This window comes from Euleptes europaea, chromosome 10, assembly GCF_029931775.1.
Source record: "Euleptes europaea isolate rEulEur1 chromosome 10, rEulEur1.hap1, whole genome shotgun sequence".
NCBI lineage: Eukaryota > Metazoa > Chordata > Lepidosauria > Squamata > Sphaerodactylidae > Euleptes > Euleptes europaea.
The window spans coordinates 7,002,532-7,015,548 of NC_079321.1; the positions used below are offsets into that span (position 1 = coordinate 7,002,532).

Consider the following 13,017-nt stretch of genomic DNA (forward strand, 5'->3'; position numbering starts at 1 on the left):
GCAACTGGAGCATATGAGAGAATTTCAGAGGAAAATCAGCTTGTGTTTCATAGATTACAGCAAAGCTTTTGACAGTGTGGATCACGAAAAGCTATGGCTGGTTTTAAAGGAAATGGGTGTGCCACTACATCTGATCGTTTTGATGCGCAACCTGTACTCTGGACAAGAGGCCACGGTTAGGACAGAATATGGAGAAACAAAATGGTTTCCAATTGGCAAAGGTGTTAGACAAGGATGCATTTTATCTCCCTACCTCTTCAATCTGTATGCAGAACATATCATTAGGAAAGCTGGATTAGATTTAGATGAAGGTGGAGTGAAAATTGGGGGGAAGTACATTAACAATTTAAGATATGGCGATGATATTACATTACTGGGAGAAAATAGCGAAGACTTGAAACGACTATTGCTGAAAGTTAAAGGAGAAAGTGCCAAAGCAGGACTACAGGTGACCATGAAGAAGCCAAAAGTAATGACTACAGGAGAATTACTCAACTTTAAGGCTGACAATGAGGAAATTGAAATTGTTCAAGACTTTCTATTCTTTGGCTCCATCATCAACCAAATGGGAGACTGCAGCCAAGAAATCAGAAGGAGATTGAGACAGGGAAAGGCAGCCATGAAGGAGCTAGAAAAGATTCTTAAGTGTAAGGATATGTCACTGGCAATTAAGATCAAGTTAATTCATGCCATCGTATTTCCCATTACTATATATGAGTGTGAAAGCTGGACAATGAAGAAAGCTGAGAGGAAGAAAGTAGATTCCTTTGAAATGTGGTGTTGGAGGAGAGTGTTACGGATACTGTGGGTTGCCAAAAAAGCAAATGAATGGGTTATAGATCAAATCAAGCCTGAACTGACCCTAGAAGCTAAAATGACTAAACTGAGGCTGTCATACTTTGGCCACATTATGAGAAGACAAGAGACACAGGAAAAGACAATCATGGTAGGAAAAATCAAAGGCAGCAGGAAAAGAGGAAGACCCAACAAGAGATGGATCAACTCTATAAAGGAAGCCACAGCCCTCAATTTGCAAGACCTGAGCAAGGCTGTTAAGGATGGGACATTTTGGAGCACATTGATTCATAGGGTCGCTGTGAGTCAGAAGCAACTTGACGGCACTTAACAGACACACAAACCAGAATACCTCATGGGGAAAAGGAGGATCAGGATTAAATAAGGAACAAGATCCTGTAAATTATGTTGATGCCATAAAGTCTATGAAAAAGCAATGTTTTAAAGTCGTGTTCACTCTCAGCAGGTTTTGACAGAGATCAAGAGAGCACACTTCATTGAACCAATGGGATTTGCTAAGGGATACTTTCCAAAATAAACTGCATAATCTGGTTCTGAAATAATTGTGCTGAAGTTAATGGATCATGAGCCATTAAGGAAAATGTGTAAGGCAGGCTTGGAAGACTGGACCCATAGAGAGCTTGTGACCAAAAACCAATTTTTATTTGCATAATTGTATATTCTGGCACACGTAGCCCAATACAAAATACTTTCATTCATGAATGTTTTTTAAAAGGCATATGCCAAATGCATGAGTTTGCAAACCTCCAGATACTAACTGGAGATCTGCTATTACAACTGATCTCCAGCCGATAGAAATCAGTTCCCTGGAGAAAATGGCCGCTTTGGCAATTAGATTCTATGGCATTGAAGTTCCTCCCCTCCCCAAACCCCGCCTTCCTCAGGCTCCATCCCCAAAACCTCCCACCAATGGCAAAGAGGGACCTGGCAACCCTATGAATACATAGCATGTAGACTTGATAAGAGGCGTATATATTTTGTGCATGAATCCATACCGAGTACAATATGCATAATGAGATTTAGACCTCAGGAACATAAAACAGTTTGCTTTTCTTCCCACTGTTGATTGTGTCAAGTTAAAGAGGCATTGTTATCTTAAGCACAAGTGCAGTGGTAGAGCCAGCGTGGCATAGTGGTTAAGAGCAGTGGTCTGATCTGGAGAACAGGGTTTGATTCTCCACTCCTCCACACGAGCGGTGGACGCTAATCTGGTGAACTGGATTTGTTTCCCCACTCCCACGCATGAAACCAGCTAGGTGACCTCGGGCTAGTCACAGCTCTCTTAGAGCGCTCTCAGCCCCACCTCCCTTACAGGGTGTCTGTTGTGGGGAGGGGAAGAGAAGGTGATTGTAAGCCAGTTTGATTCTCCCTTAAGTGGTAGAGAAAGTCATCATATAAAAATCAACTCTGCTTCTTCTTCTTCTAGTACTGTTGATTTTAAGAGAAATAGTTGTTTACTTCTATGGGAGAAAACAAAAAAAGTTCCAGTCAAAAGTTACCTGCCAAAAAACAAAAAACCAGCAACAACAGACAGAAAGTGAGTTCTGTACTGTTCTAGCTAAAATATCTTTTTTTCTTCACTAAATGCAGGAGTCTCTTAAAGGTGATGGATAAAAATATCTCATACCTGTTTTGCCATTTGTCACGCAGGACAAAAGGAAAACAATGTTCTTCAGTTGAAGATGGAAATGAGTATTAGTCTGTGTCTGTGTTATTTTGATCTGAGCAATCTAATTTGGGGCTAAATTGATGAATAAGATGCATACTAGTTTGAATATAGTTTGAATATATAGTAATCTATATAGCATTTTCCCAGTTCCCCATTGTGTCTGCCTTCCAGTCCCACACTGTCGACTGCTCATGTTCAGGCCAGCTGCAGAAATTTCTAGAACAGCTAGATTCGAGTCCAGTAGCACCTTAGAGACCAGAAAGATTTTCAGGGTGTGAGCTCTTGAGTCAAAGCTCCCCTCACCAGACTCTCGAAAGCTTATACCCCAAAAATCTGGTTGGTCTCTAAGGCGCTACTGGACTCGAATCTACCTGTTCTACTGCAGACCAACATGGCTACCCTCTGAAAGAACTTTCTAGAACTCCGCTGTGAGGTGCTTCCCCCCCCTTTCTTTTTGCAGTTTTAACCATCCTCCATCATGTGTACCGGAAAAGAAGAGTGCCCTCCCTTATCCATATTCATATGGAGGTCATCAGCTAAAGCCAACAGGTCATCTCTGTCCCATCGCCAGCCTGAAGTCAAACTGAAAAAGGTCCAGAGCAGATAAATTATCCAAGAAGACCTGGAACTGGTCCACTACTGCTCTCTCAATCTCTAGAAAAGACAGTTAAGAGACTTGGCGATAACTGGCGACATCATTTTTCTGTAGCAATTTTTTTTTGTAGTGGTCGGAACTACCTCTTTGAGTGGCCAAAGGAAGGTGGCCTGGGTTAGTGATTGGTTTATAATAGATACTAAGGGCTCGTTGATGTGATTCTTACATGATTTTAGCAACCAGGATGGGCAAGGATCAAGGGCTCAACTAGTGGCCTTCACAGATCCCAGGATCCCAGGATCTATCCTCAAAACTGGGTCAAAATGGTCTAGGCAGTATATTAGGCATTTCTTCTGGTGAACCTGTGTTATAACAGGTATGCAGATCAGAGCGAATTCTCCGTATTTTTATCAGGAAAAAACTTTGCAAGGGCTGTAGCTCAGTGGTAGAGCATCTGCTTGGCATGCAGAAGGTCTCAGGTTCGATCCCCGGCATCTCCAGTTAAAGGGACTAGGCAGGTAGGTGATGTGAGTCCCTGGAGAGCTGCTGCCTGTCTGAGTAGACAATACTGACTTCAACAGACCGAGGGTCTGATTCGGTATAAGGCAGCTTCATGTGTTCGTATGTTCATCACAACTAATTATCCCTGAAACCATAACCGCTCTGATTTCTGAGTGAGCAGATGCAGAGCTACCTTTAACAGATGGGATGGTTGTAAACTAGCTGATGCAGTTGTAGCAGAGAAATAGCATTTCTTTGCGGCTGTCACCCCTTCATAGGCCTTCCAGTGGGGTCTATAGAATGATCTGTCAGATTCCACACAAGTTCTTCCCCAGCATCATTCTAGACATCTTCAGGCCCTCTTCGGGTCATCCAACTCCATGCTAAACCAGGAGGATAAGTTCTGCCCCACGGGCGAGAGAAACTGACAAGCAACAACCTCGTCAATAGCTTCAAGGAGCTTCACACTCCATGCTCCCATCGCAGCCTCAACTGAGCTCGTATTTGGAATCCTAAAACCCCCCAGAGCATTCTGGAATCTTCATCTTCTCCATCAACATAGGAGAGGAAGCTGATATATCAGTACTGGAGAAGATGAAGGAGGCAACCCCAATTCCTAAAGCAATTCATTTGCAGCAGGCTAAGGAAATATAAACTATTCCAACTGATGTCAAATAGAAAAGCTAAAATGTATGAAATGGTTGCCCTAGAGCAGAGTTTCCCAAACTTTTTGAATCATGGAGCACTTTTCAGGAGATAGTCAACGGAGCACTAATTTTCACCTAGCACATATATACTAAACCGAATGACAGTAGTATTTTTCTTTGCAATCTCTTCATGGAGCACTAGGAGGTGTTTCGCGGAGCACAGTTTGAGAACCTCTGCCCTAGAGATATCCAAACAAGGTCAAAATCGACAGCAAACCGGCGCTCTCCAAAACTGGCATTGTTTCAAACAGAGATAGAGAGACTTCAGGAACCAGTGGGAAACAGCTACTTCAGATCTGTGGCGCCATTGTAGCAAAGGGTTACTTTTTGGAGTTTCTATCAGTCCCAGAAGATATGCCTCTTTCTAGTCGAATCGGTCAATCCCCGAACAGCTTGTGCAGGAAGTAAACATATTGCTGTTCAAAGAACCAATTAGAATTAGTGCGTCTCAATCCCTATTCTGACTCCTAAATGAGGTAGTTTTAATTTTTAATTGCCCCTTTGGGGCTAAGAGAGACATGGTTTACAACGATGATGTCAGAGGTCAAACGTATTCACTTGCCACAGAACGAAGAACACATATGTTGCAGTCATGCGTTACACCACAATGTGCCAAATCTCACAGTTTGGAATATCTGGTTGTAAATGAGAGTTCTCTAAGAGCTATAATAGGGAAAGCTGGGAAGCTCCCAACTAGAAATTCCTGGAGAGTCAGCGTGGTGTAGTGGTTAAGAGCAGGAGACTCTAGTCTGGAGAACCTTCCCCGCTCCTCCACATGAGTGGCAGACTCTAATCTGGTGAACCAGGATTGAATCTCCGCTCCTCCACATGAAGCCAGCTGGGTGACCTTGGGCCAGTCACAGTTCTCTCAGAACTTTCTCAGCCTTACCTACCTCACAAGGTGCCGGTTGTGGGGGGAGGGAAGATGATTGTAAGCTGCTTTGAAATTCCTTTTAGTGGAGAAAAGTGGGGTATAAAAACCAGCTCTTCTTCTTCTTTTCTTCTTCTTCTTCTCCTCCTCCTCCTCCTCCCCCCAACTGAAGAGTTCAAGCAATGAGTTTCAGTCTGATGAAGTGTAGGCTGGGACATACTTTTGACTATCTATTCATTTGAAGGAGATTGGTTTACTTTACTGAAGATCCATTAGCTGTGACTGCAGCTTTTCATGAACCAATAAAAGGGAACGTTTGCTCAAGTTGAATCTAAACATTTCTGAAGAGTTTCATGAATATGTATCCACCAGCAGGTACCTCCATGAAGTTTTTCATTAGCGCTTTGGAGATTAATGTTGAAGCCTTTGAAGCATCTGGTGGCACATTTGCTGTCTCTTCATATGGTCAAATTGTGTTTTAGTTGTGGTTACATCTGCACTCTGAGTGAGTGAATTAAGAGCAATGTGGCATGATCTTTCTTTTCTCAAGGTTCATAAAGACCCTTTGCACCCTAGTTTAGAGAATCTACCCAAAGTGTTTTCTCAGTTTCACACTAACCAGGATAATGTCTTACCTGTTTTTTCCCCTGATGCCGAAGATGAAAAGGAGAGAAGATTGCATGCCCTAGATGTTTGAAGGACTATATGTTTTATATGCAAAGAAAAAGCCAATGTAGGGACCATCCACCTCTTTTCATTTGTTATGGAAGCCAACAAAGGGGATGTGGAACTTACAATCAATCCCGTTCTCATTGGGTGGTCTTTATGATTAAATAATGCTGTAAAATAGCAGGTGCCCAGCATCACTTGCAAGCTCATTCAGGATAGAGCATAGGCATCATCATTATCCATATTTCTGACAGGAGGTCTAGGTGAAGATATAGGTAGAAACATGACATGATCTTCCTCGTTCAACGTTTTGTGTGCGTGCTAATACAGAATTCATTAATTAGTCTCATAAAACAAAGAACATGTCATTTTAACCAATGGTTCCCCAACATGGTGTTGCCCATGTATAATGGCACTCACTGGCACCCTACCAAAAAGTGGGTGAGCCAGGTGGGGCTCTGGCCTAGCACAGCTTCTGATTGGCCGTTGGCGTTCTAATGGGCTGTACAGATTAAAATAACATTTTGGTTCCAGTTGACTCCACAGTGTTGGTTTTATTCTCTCTCTCTCTCTCTCTCTCTCTCTCTCTCTCTCACACACACACACACACACACACACACACACTTTTCCAGTGTATTTTTAAAAAATACTCATCACCAACATTTGAACTTCCTCTGGTTGTGTGGGCACAAGAGGGCTTTCTAATTTGAGGGCATAGGAGAGAGCTTTCTAATTTGAAATTTATTATGTAAGTTATCCTAAACACCTCTATTAAGAATCATACAATTGGCTTATACTGAACTGAGACTAATTTGCCATCTGTTCACACACCCCACACACATGCCTGGGCTGGTATAAAGTTATCTTATATATCTATATACATTTGCATATTACTTGTGTGTACATAGTATGGGTTTTTATTTGACCACTGATGAAGGCCTGTTGGCCGAAATGCGTATGGTGAGTGGTTTAAGTCTATCAACCAGTAAGAGTTGCCATTGTGCCTTGTTTTATTATTTTTAGTGTTTTTAACCCTGATATAATCGCCTTAAAATAAAAATATTTCTCTATTATATCATTTTACCTTCTCCATCCAACCTTGGCCACCCACCTTTTGGTTCTCCACTTGTATTCATTTGTTTATTTTCTTGCATCTCTATCCCACCTTTCTTCCATTATCGAACTCACATCTTACACAGGATTCCCCAGAAGCTTCCCATCCTGGCACTAATCAGACTTGCTTAGCTTCAGCAAGGGTGCAACATTACATGCCCCCCCAACCGTACTCTGAAACCCGAGTGGAAGAACCATCAGTGAGACATGTGGTAAAGCACCAGTCAATAGTGTCGCACATCCAATTTTTTTTTCAAACTCAGACGTTCTATATCACATGAACACATGAAGCTGCCTTATAGTGAACCAGACCCTTTGTCCATCAAAGTCAGTATTGTCTACTCAGACCAGCAGCGGCTCTCCAGGGTCTGAGGCAGGGGTCTTTCATAGCACCTGCTTGCCTAGTCCCTTTAACTGGAGATTCCAGGGATTGAACCTGGGACCTTCCGCATGCCAAGCAGAGGCTCTGCCACTGAGCCACGGCCCCTTTGAGCTCCTCACATGGGCCAAGTTTGTATCGAGCAAAATGAGAAATTAAAAGATTCGCTGCCAAATTAAAATCAGGGCCGAGAAGGCCTGGTGACCCTTGTCATTCCTCTTGACTTCAGGAGATCAGAGAACTGTTAGTTTGACATGAGGTTTTGAAGGGAGTGGGATTCAGCTGGTTTCCTTGCTATCTTTTCCCTGTCTGGGCATAAACGAACATCGTTATGATTTAATTCGATAAAAGCTTTTTAAGCGGCCACACTCTCAAAGGGCTTTTTATGTTTGAAATCCCACGTGAGTGCATCTTGTGGCATTATGAGATCAAAATAACCCTTTTAAAAAAATCTGGGGAAGTTTAATGCCACGGTCCTTTGTTCACCCTCATTCTCTTTCAAATTGTTGACAGATGGCCATGAAGCATTACCATAAGTAAAAAAGTTTTATGTAGTACTTTTGCGTGTGCAAAGCACCTTAACCATCCAAGCTCACAGCAATCCTGTAGGCAAAATGTGTACTTCTGTTGCATGTGGAAGGAATTGTGCCTAGGTTATGGTGACTTCCTGGTTTGTTTGTTTTTTACCATCATGCCATAGCTGACTTTTGGCAACCTCCTATAGGGTTTTCAAGGCAAGAGACATTCGGAGGTGGTTTGCCATTGCCTGCCTCCGTGTCAGGACCCTGGTATTCCTTGGAGGTCTCCCATTCTGTTGATACGGCCCAGCGATCTTGGGCTGTATCCACAGATGTATAGGATCCAGATCACGCAAAGTGATGGTATCACTTTACTCAGCACTGGTTAGACTTCACCTAGAGCAGTGGTTCCCAACCTTTTTTTGACCAGGGACCACTAGGACTTTTTTGTTCGGTGCAGGGACCCCAAGGTTCAAAATAAAAATTCAGAGAATTTGAAAATAAACTGTAATCATAACTGTTAGTTAAACATTAAACTTAGAATAATATTTGAATATATTTTTTACAATAGAGAACTTTTAATTAAAAATATTAATTTATTATGGGTTTATAACTTTGTTTCGCTGACCTTAATTTAGTTCTCGCGGACCCCTGGGGGTCCACGGACCCCTGGTTGGGAACCAGTGACCTAGAGTATTGTGTTCAGTTTTGGGCACCGCAGTTTAAGAAGGATGTAGACAAGCTGGAACGTGTCCAGAGAAGGGCAGCAAAGATGGTGAAGAGTCTGGAGACCAAGTCCTATGAGGAAAGGCTGAAGGAGCTGGGCAGGTTTAGCCTGAAGAGGAGAAGACTGAGAGGGGATATGATAACAATCTTCAAATACTTGAAGGGCTGTCATATAGAGGAAGGTGCCGAGTTGTTTTCTGTTGCCCCAGAAGGTCGGACCAGAACCAACGGGTTGAAATTAAATCAAAAGAGTTTGCGTCTAGACATTAGGAAGGTTTTTCTAACTGTTAGAGCGGTTCCTCAGTGGAACAGGCTTCCTCGGGAGGTGGTAAGCACTCCTTCCCTGGAGATTTTTAAGAAGAGGTTAGATGACCATCTGTCAGCAATGCTGATTCATTCACCTTAAGCAGATGATGAGAGGGAGGGCATCTTGGCCATCTTCTGGGCATGGAGTAGGGGTTACTGGGGGTTTGTGGGGGGAGATAGTTGTGAATTTCCTGCATTGTGCAGGGGGTTGACCAGATGATCCTGGTGGTCCCTTCCAACTCTATGATTCCATATGATTCTGCCCTGAATACAATGGCAGAAAGGTGATAAGTATATGTATCTAGCCCTGACCTGGATGGCCCAGGCTAGCCCAGTCTTACCAGATCTCGGAAGCTAAGCAGGGTTGGCCCTGGTTAGTATTTGGAAGTCCAGGATCACTAGGCGGAAGCAGGCAATGCCTCTTTTCATCTCTTGTCTTGAAAGCCCTACGCAGTCACCACAAGTTGGCTGGAACTTGATGGCAGTTTCCACACCCAGATGTATCTAAATAAATAAATAGGGAGGAGCCATGGCTCAGTGGTAGAGCATCTGCTTGGCATGCAGAAGGTCCCAGGTTCAATCCTTGGCATCTCCAGTTCAAGGTACTAGGCAGATGTGAAAGACCTTCTGCCTGAGACCCCGGAGCGCCACTGCCAGTCTGGGTAGACAATACTAACTTTGATGGACCAAGGGTCTGACTCAGTAGAAGGCAGCTTCATGTGTTCATGTGTTCAAAGAAGGCACTGGGGGTGGTCATAACCTCCCGGGTCTGCTTGTGAGTCCTCAGAAGCATCTGGTTAGCTTGCCTCAGAGATAGGCCTTTGGATTCATCCGGTTCAGCAATTCTTCTATTCTTATGGTGAAAGGTGGTAGCAGACATCTGAGAAAGACGGGTACTGTGCGTGGTGCCGTGGTTAAAAATGGCTGACTCTAATCTGGTGAACCGGGTTGCCTCACAAGGTGGCTGTTGTGGGGAGGGGGAGGGAAGGCGATTTTAAGCTGCTTTGAGACTCCTTAAAAGGTAGAGCAAAATCAGAGGAAACGGCTGCACATGGAAACTAGCATGGCACAGTGTTTGAAGATATGCTGCTGCTCATGAAGCCTCGCAGAGGTGAAGAATTCAGCCATTCAGTCATGACTGTGTGATGAATGCCCAGTGAAAAGCCCATGTCATAAGTGTCAGAAAGTTTCCCAAGGCCAGCCTTCAACAAATTGCATTAGGTCACCGCGAGATGAAATTATTTTAACTCTCTGATCAATGGCTTTCCCCCCAAAGGGATTCATGTTTTGACAAGACAGTCCAATAAAAGCTTCACCATGCAAAAGCCCACTGTAGAGCCCCGTCTTTTTGTAAAGGAATTTAGTTGTAAATGGGTGGCGTTTTTGAGTTTTGGCAACATCTGTAACAAAGGCCCCCTAATAAAATTAATTTAGGGATGTGACAGTTGCAGTGTGACGAAAAACCCTACGGGGCTGATTTGCTCAGCGGCCCAGTTGACATGAAAAACGTTAGAGCTTTTTGTCCTAGCTTGGAGGGGAGGGACTAAAAATGATAGCTAACCATTTATAGATCCTAAGTGAAGCCTGGATTCTTAAAATAATGTCATGTTTCACTCATGATATCTGCAATAAAATAGATTTTTTTTGGTTAGATTTCTGTAATTTCTTTCTCCAGCTAGCTTAATGTGTGTAAACCACATAAATGCTTTCTATACAGATGTGTTTCATTCATACAGAACTGCAGTAAATATCTTCTGTATGAGACAGGGGTTTCCAACGTGGCGCCCTTGGGCAGGGCCAGGTGTGGCTTTTTGCACAGCAGGGCTTCTGATCAGCCATTGGACATCTAATTGGCTGTGCAGGTTTTTTAAAAGTTGCTTTGGCAGCAGCTGCCATCTTCACTGTATCACTAAAGACAAGCTGCGTGCATGCAAGAAAACATTTTCAGGCAACATTGTTTGTTTTTAAAGATAACCTATTGAACAGAGCTTCTGCCTGAAATGTTGAAGAACTACTCTTAGAGTTATGCATGTCCTCATTCCTTGAGACTGGTTGACTCCGCCTTCTGTGGCAGCCATTTTGTTGTTGCACCTGCCATCCAGTGTCAGAATTCCAAAGGTGCCCGCAGGCTGAAAAACGTGGGGGACCCCTGCCCTAGCTCATCTCCTTCAAACAGTTTTGTGTTTTTTTGTGGGGGGGGGGACATTTTTTTCCTTAACCATCATAAAAATATGATTTTCTGTGCACCTTCGTTTTTGATTGAGTTTTGACAACTTTACTTTTGGGTAAGCATGACCTTTTGTGCCACATGTGTGGCCCGACTGTATACCACGGCCGTGTCAAACTCCACCTGCCTCTGCCTTCCTTTGCTATGTCATGTCGTCAGTTTTGATCTATGCATTCCACCGCTTGGCAGCTTAAGCCCCTCATAATTATGAGCACATCAAAGGCGAGCGGTTCTCCGGAGAGCTGAGCAACGCTGTGCATACCATAATGCGAACGTTCCTTTTGGAACCGTAACATTTTTAACCTTTTCCCCTGCTGTCTCACAGCCCTGCCTGCTGCAGAATGTGATGTAAACATAGTAGGAGCATCATAGTTTTATATAGTGAGATTCAAGTCCAGTAGCACCTTAGAGACCAACAAGATTTTGGGGGGGGGGTATATGCTTTCAGTAGTCAAAGCTCTGACTTTCAAAAGCTCATCTCTCAAAAATCTTATTGGGGTCTAAGGTGCTACTGGACTCGAGTCAATTGCAGACCAACTTGGCAGCCCTCTGATACGGTTTTATCCAATATACAGGTTGAGTATCCCTTATCCGGACTGCTTGGGACCAGAAGTGGTCAGTATTTCGGATCTTTCCGTATTTTGGAATATTTGCATATGCATTATGAGATATCTTGGGGATGGGACCCAAGTCTAAACACGAAATTCATTTATGTTTTATATACACTTTATACACATGGCCTGAATGTAATTTTAAATAATATTTTAATTATTTTGTGTACACTGAGCCGTCAGAAAGCAAACTGGCGTGCTGCTGAGGGTCTGTGAGTAATGCCTACATGCCAGCGCAAGAAGACTGGTTTTCAGGCCAGTCCAGATATCGGAGGTCCAGATAAGGGATACTCAACCTGTATTAGTAAAATGGCCACCTTGTCAGTCTGTATTGTCTGTCATTTCTTTCTTGAACATTAGAGCTCTGAAATAAGTCATGCCAACCATGTTTGCGCCATTGGGTGGGGAGACAGTATAAGAAGCTACTGCGGCATTTGTATTTTCAGAATAATGGTGGTATCCACAGCCATAGCATTGTTATTCATGTGGCTTCCTCAGTGTACCTACCAAAATAAAATTCAGCAGCTGATCAGTTTCTAACAATCCCCAGCAATGCACACGAATGCTACCTGTGCAAAGAAGTACAATAAAAAGCAATATTCTGGTTGGTAGCAGGATGCTGGCTACAGAGTAATCCTGCTAAGAACAAGAGTCATCTCTGCAGGCAGATGTGAGCCACTGCTGGCTCAAGTCCATGCGCCAAGGAGGTGCATCCCCTTAGACAATCCTCAACCCCATTGTGCCTTCTTTTTAAAGAGCGGCCCGCAGAGTAGTTTTTCTGAGTATTTATGGTAAAAGCCAGCATCCAGATGAGGAAAGGAAGAAAAAAAACTAATGCCAGCCAACATTTCCAGCCAGTGTGATGTAGTGGTTAAGAGTGGTGGTTTGGAGCGGTGTACTTTAATCTGGAGAACCGGGTTTGATTCCCCACTCCTCCACATGAGCGGCGAAGGCTAATCTGGGCAGCTGGGTTGGTTTCCCCACTCCTACACACGAAGCCAGCTGGGTGACCTTGGGTTAGTCACAGCTCTCTTAGAGCTCTCTCAGCCCCACCTACCTCACAGGGTGCCTGTTGTGGGGAGGGGAAGGTGATTGTAAGCCAGTTTGATTCTCCCTTAAGTGGTATAGAAAGTCGGCATATAAAAACCCAACTCTTTTTCTTCTTCTTCATCATCATACCATTCAGTACGTTTTATAGCCAGAAACAGAACACTTTGGATGATCCTGGAGAATTCAGGGTAATGAGTCTATTCTGTTTCGGGTTTTTATTGTTGTTTGTTTGTTTCACGTAGGAAAGAAAAGGGACTTT

The 13,017-nt window shown here is 43.4% G+C and overlaps 1 protein-coding gene across 1 annotated transcript in view; it reads left to right on the plus strand.

Annotated features, from left to right (window-relative positions):
- Nucleotides 1–13,017, plus strand: part of WDPCP (WD repeat containing planar cell polarity effector) — a 146,258-nt gene that overhangs the window by 94,275 nt on the left and 38,966 nt on the right. The gene's annotated exons all lie outside the window — the stretch shown is intronic.